The following is a 6,089-nucleotide window of genomic DNA, read 5'->3' as shown; positions in this document are numbered from 1 at the left end:
ATGTAAATAGGTGGATTCTATTCAAATACAGTATGATTGTAAATAACAGCAAGAGTCTGCATGGCCTGTAATCAATTGACTTGCAGGAATTCCCGTTATTAGGTTGATTGATTTCAGACCGCAAGTTTCTCTTCTACCAACTCGCCTGCTCTTCATCTTCTGTTCTGTCAATCATGTGTGCATCGTTTCATCGCTGCCCTGCCCTGCGGTCTGTCGGTCTGTTTTCTCCTCTCTGAAAGCATTGCCGTATATATATATACATACATACACACATATAGACCTATATAAAAAAAAAAAAAGAATATTTGTTGTCATTCTTTTGCAGTGGATTTCTCTCCACAGTCCAAGAATGATCAGGAAACTTTAAGAACCAATAACATAAGCAACATTTACTCAGGTTAAATCTCACTGCTATTTAGAAATCAACTTGACAAGCGTGAGTCCTTCACAGATCCAGTTCCATTGACTTTCACTTGAAGACCTTGATTCCTAGAAGTTCTATTCAGGACACACACACTCAACCATTATTTAATTGAAAAATAGTTTGGGGTTTGGCCACAATCAGCAGTGAGAGAAAGACATTACTGGAAACATGAAGAGATACTGTAGCCTGTTTACATACACTTATGTTGGAGTCATTAACTAGTTTTTCAACCACTCAATTTCTTGTTAACAAACTAGTTTTGTTAGGACATCTACTTTGTGCAAGACACAAGTCATTTTTCCAACAATTGTTTACAGGCAGATTATTTCACTTATAATTCACTATCACAATTCCAGTGGGTCAGAAGTTTATATGCACTAAGTTGACTGAGCCTTTAAACAGCTTGGAAAATTCCAGGAAGTTATGTAATGGCTTTAGAAGCTTCTGATAGGCTAATTGACATAATTTGAGGTGTACCTGTGGATGTATTTCAAGGCCTACCTTCGAACTCTTAGGAAAATCAGCCAAGACCTCAGAAAAAAATTGTAGACGTCCACAAGTCTGGTTCATCCTTGGGAGCAATTTTCAAACGCCTGACGGTACCATGTTCATTTGTACAAACACCATGGGACCACGCAGCCGTCATACCGCTCAGGAAGGAGATGTGTTCTGTCATCAGCAAACTTAATGATGGTGTTGGAGTCAAATCAAAGTTTATTTGTCACGTGCGCCCAATACAACAGGTGTCGACCTTACAGTGTGATGCTTACTTACAGGCTCTAACCAATAGTGCAAAAAAGATGTTTGGTGAACAATAGGTAAGTAAAGAAATAAAACCGTAAAAAGACATGCTATATACAGTAGCGAGGCTACATACAGACACCGCTTAGTCAGGCTGATTGAGGTAGTTTGTACATGTAGATATGTCTAAAGTGACTATGCATATATGATGAACAGAGAGTAGCAGTAGCGTAAAAGAGGGGTTGGTGGGTGGCGGGACACAATGCAGATAGCCCGGTTAGCCAATGTGCAGGAGAGCACTGGTTGGTTGGCCCAATTGAGGTAGTATGTACATGAATGTATAGTTAAAGTGACTGCATATATGATAAACAGAGAGTAGCAGCAGCGTAAAAAGAGGGGTTGGGAGGGGCACACAATGCAAATAGTCCGGGTAGCCAGTCGTGCTTGGACATGCACTCATGGGTGAACAGGGAGTACAGGAGGGGACTAAGCACGCACCCCTGAGAGAACCCAGTGTTGAGGATCAGCGTGACAGATGTGTTGATGCCTACCCTTACCACCTTGGGGCAGCCCGTCAGGAAGTCCAGGATCCAGTTGCAGAGGGAGGTGTTTAGTCCCAGGGTCCTTAGCTTATTGATGAGCTTCGTGGGCACTATGGAGTTGAACACTGAGCTGTACTCAATGAACAGCATTCTCAAATAGGTGTTCCTTTTGTCCAGGTGGGAAAGGGCAGTGTGGAGTGCGATTGAGATTGCGTCATCTGTGCATCTGTTGGGGCGGTATGCAAATTGGAGTTGGTCCGTGCAAGTTCTGAGTACACGTCCTGGTAATGCGTCTGGCCCCGCGACCTTGTTAATGCTCACATAGGCAACGGAGAGCGTGATCACACAGTCATCCGTAACAGCTGGTGCTCTCATGCATGCTTCACTGTTGCTTGCCTCGAAGGGAGCATAAAAGGCATTTACCTCGTCTGTTAGGCTCGCATTACTGGGCAGCTCGCGGCTGGGATTCCTTTTGTATATTTTTTTTAAGCCCTGACAAATCCGACGAGCATCAGAGCCGGTGTAGTAGGATTCAATCTTAGTCCTGTATTTCCGCTTTGCCTGTTTGATGGTTCGTCGGAGGGCATAGTGAATAAACTGATTAGTAATTTACCACGGCCTTATCAATAGCTCTTATCCATTTATAAATTACAGCGCACGGAGAATTCTGTTATTTCTTTGGGGAAAATATGCTTTTCCCACTTGCAACAGGCAGGATCGCTAGACCTTATTCATGGTTTTGTCGCGCATAAAGGTGGTTGAATTATGAGGGAATTAAATCAAGGTCAGAATATGAAACCTCTGCCACACCTTAATTTCTTAGCCCTCCACCCCGAACGTTTAACTCCGGATCGGAATTCGGGACATAGTGCACAAAAAACAACTTTTATGGAGTTACCAGATAAAAAGAAATACAAGTTTGGTTTCCAACGCATTTTCTACTTGGCTGGTGGTTTTGTCACCCCAAAAATGGTGTTATATAACGAATGTGCCCAATCTGGTATTGGCACATGCGCTCTAGCCAACAGCTCATAGATATTGTGGATGAGATTAATATGGACAAAAGAGCAAGATTATTTTTATTTATTAAATGGCAGCCAAGCATCGATCATCATAACAGCAGAATAAAACGCTATTTATTGGAAAGGAGCATCAAACTCATCACCTTTCTTTTTCATCATCCTGTGAAGTTCATCATAAATTATTTAATCTGTAGCCTAATAAACTGCATGGTTTCACGAGTCGTAGTGGGAGGACCACACAACATGTCATTGCGTGACTGACTCCAAGTTTACTTTCATATAAGCATTTCCACCGCCATTTCTCGCATAATACATTTTACTGACACAAAAACATCCCACATTGTCTAGTGTATTTTGTTGACATTTGGAAAGTTTACCTACAAATTAGCTGTTTCCATCAGGCCTGCCATGACATGTAGCCTACTTTACTTTCAATGTTGGATGGAAAACTGGTTATAGCTATAAAAAGGAATCAGACTTTTTATTGCACTTATCTCTTGATAGCAATTCTTACACTTAATTTACTAGCAGAGTTGGCTTTTAACAATTCACAAAGCACAAAGTACAAAATCGAATTATTGAATTGAACGTAATTAATAATTGAATGCAACCCCGCTAGAATGACGCAATCATCCCTGGGCCTGGTACAACCTTCCACCAGCAGAGAGCAGTGTTGCTCTTATAACCAACCGACAGAATAGTTTATTTATTTATAGACACAGCAGATACAAGGTGAATCTTTGATCCTGTAGCTGTCTGTCTCTTTATAGAAAATGAACCACTGAACAAAATGTAGCTTTATTGACAGTGCATGTCAGAGCAAAAACCAAGCCATGAGGTCGAAGGAATTGTTCGTAGAGCTCCGAGACAGGATTGTGTCAAGGCACAGATCTGGGGAAGGGTACCAAAATATTTTTGCAGTATTTAAGGTCCCCAAGAACACAGTGGCCTCCATCATTATTAAATGGAAGAAGTTTGGAACCATCAAGACTCTTCCTAGAGCTGGCCGCCCGGCCAAACTGAGCAATCGGGGGAGAAGGGCCTTGGTCAGGGAGGTGACCAAGAACCCGATGGTCACTGACAGAGCTCCTCTGTGGAGATGGGAGAATCTTTCAGAAGGACAACCATCTCTACAGCACTCCACCAATCAGGCCTTTATGGTAGAGTGGCGAGACATAAGCCACTCCTCAGTAAAAGCCACACGACAGCCCGCTTGGAGTTTGCCAAATGGCACCTAAAGGACTCTCAGACCATGAGAAACAAGATTCTTTGGTCTGATGAAACAAAAATTGATCTCTTTGGCCTGAATGCCAAGTGTCAGGATGGAGGGAAAGATGAACAGAGAAAAGTACAGAGAAATCCTTGATGAGTTTAAAAATTAAAAATTAAAAATTATTTAATCTGTAGCCTAATAAACTGCATGGTTTCACGAGTCGTAGTGGGAGGACCACACAACATGTCATTGCGTGACTGACTCCAAGTTTACTTTCATATAAGCATTTCCACCGCCATTTCTCGCATAATACATTTTACTGACACAAAAACATCCCACATTGTCTAGTGTATTTTGTTGACATTTGGAAAGTTTACCTACAAATTAGCTGTTTCCATCAGGCCTGCCATGACATGTAGCCTACTTTACTTTCAATGTTGGATGGAAAACTGGTTATAGCTATAAAAAGGAATCAGACTTTTTATTGCACTTATCTCTTGATAGCAATTCTTACACTTAATTTACTAGCAGAGTTGGCTTTTAACAATTCACAAAGCACAAAGTACAAAATCGAATTATTGAATTGAACGTAATTAATAATTGAATGCAACCCCGCTAGAATGACGCAATCATCCCTGGGCCTGGTACAACCTTCCACCAGCAGAGAGCAGTGTTGCTCTTATAACCAACCGACAGAATAGTTTATTTATTTATAGACACAGCAGATACAAGGTGAATCTTTGATCCTGTAGCTGTCTGTCTCTTTATAGAAAATGAACCACTGAACAAAATGTAGCTTTATTGACAGTGCATGTCAGAGCAAAAACCAAGCCATGAGGTCGAAGGAATTGTTCGTAGAGCTCCGAGACAGGATTGTGTCAAGGCACAGATCTGGGGAAGGGTACCAAAATATTTTTGCAGCATTTAAGGTCCCCAAGAACACAGTGGCCTCCATCATTATTAAATGGAAGAAGTTTGGAACCATCAAGACTCTTCCTAGAGCTGGCCGCCCGGCCAAACTGAGCAATCGGGGGAGAAGGGCCTTGGTCAGGGAGGTGACCAAGAACCCGATGGTCACTGACAGAGCTCCTCTGTGGAGATGGGAGAATCTTTCAGAAGGACAACCATCTCTACAGAACTCCACCAATCAGGCCTTTATGGTAGAGTGGCGAGACATAAGCCACTCCTCAGTAAAAGCCACACGACAGCCCGCTTGGAGTTTGCCAAATGGCACCTAAAGGACTCTCAGACCATGAGAAACAAGATTCTTTGGTCTGATGAAACAAAAATTGATCTCTTTGGCCTGAATGCCAAGTGTCAGGATGGAGGGAAAGATGAACAGAGAAAAGTACAGAGAAATCCTTGATGAAAACCTGCTCAGGACCTCAGACTGAGTCAAAGGTTCACCTTCTAATATGACAACGACCCTAAGCCCACAGCCAAGATAACGCAGGAGTGGCTTCGGGACAAGTCTCTGAATGTCCTTGAGTGGCCCAGTCAGAGCCTGGATGTGAACCCGATCAAACATTTCTGTAGAGACCTGAAAATAGCTGTGCAGTGATGCTCGCCATCCAACCTGACAGAGCTTGAGAGGATCTGCAAAGAAGAATGGGAGAAATTCCGCTAATACAGGTGTGCCAAGCTTGTAGCGTCATACCCAAGAAGACTCAAGGCTGTAATCGCTGGCAAAGGTGCTTCAACAAAGTACAGAGTAAAGGGTCTGAATACTTATGTAAATTTAATTTGTTTTTTATTTCTATTAAATTGACCTGACATTTTTGACATCAAGCTAAAACATCACTACAAAACACCACCACAGCATAACTGAGGATCTCATTCTACGGCTTTTGAAAAAACAACACTTCTCTGAGTGAGAAATTAAACTGATGTGTCTACCACACCCTTTCCTTCCTTTGTCCTTCCACTGTCAATAAAACAACACAAATAGGGTAACACACGTGTGCGCGCACAAGCACACACTCAAACACGCACACCCACACATACAGTGGGGCAAAAAAGTATTTAGTCAGCCACCAATTGTGCAAGTTCTCCCACTGAAAAAGATGAGAGAGGCCTGTCATTTTCATCATAGGTACACTTCAACTATGACAGACAAAATGAGAAGAAAAAAATCCAGAAAATCACAT

Source organism: Salvelinus alpinus, chromosome 29 (assembly GCF_045679555.1).
Source record: "Salvelinus alpinus chromosome 29, SLU_Salpinus.1, whole genome shotgun sequence".
NCBI lineage: Eukaryota > Metazoa > Chordata > Actinopteri > Salmoniformes > Salmonidae > Salvelinus > Salvelinus alpinus.
Note: the sequence above shows the minus strand (reverse complement) of the source record.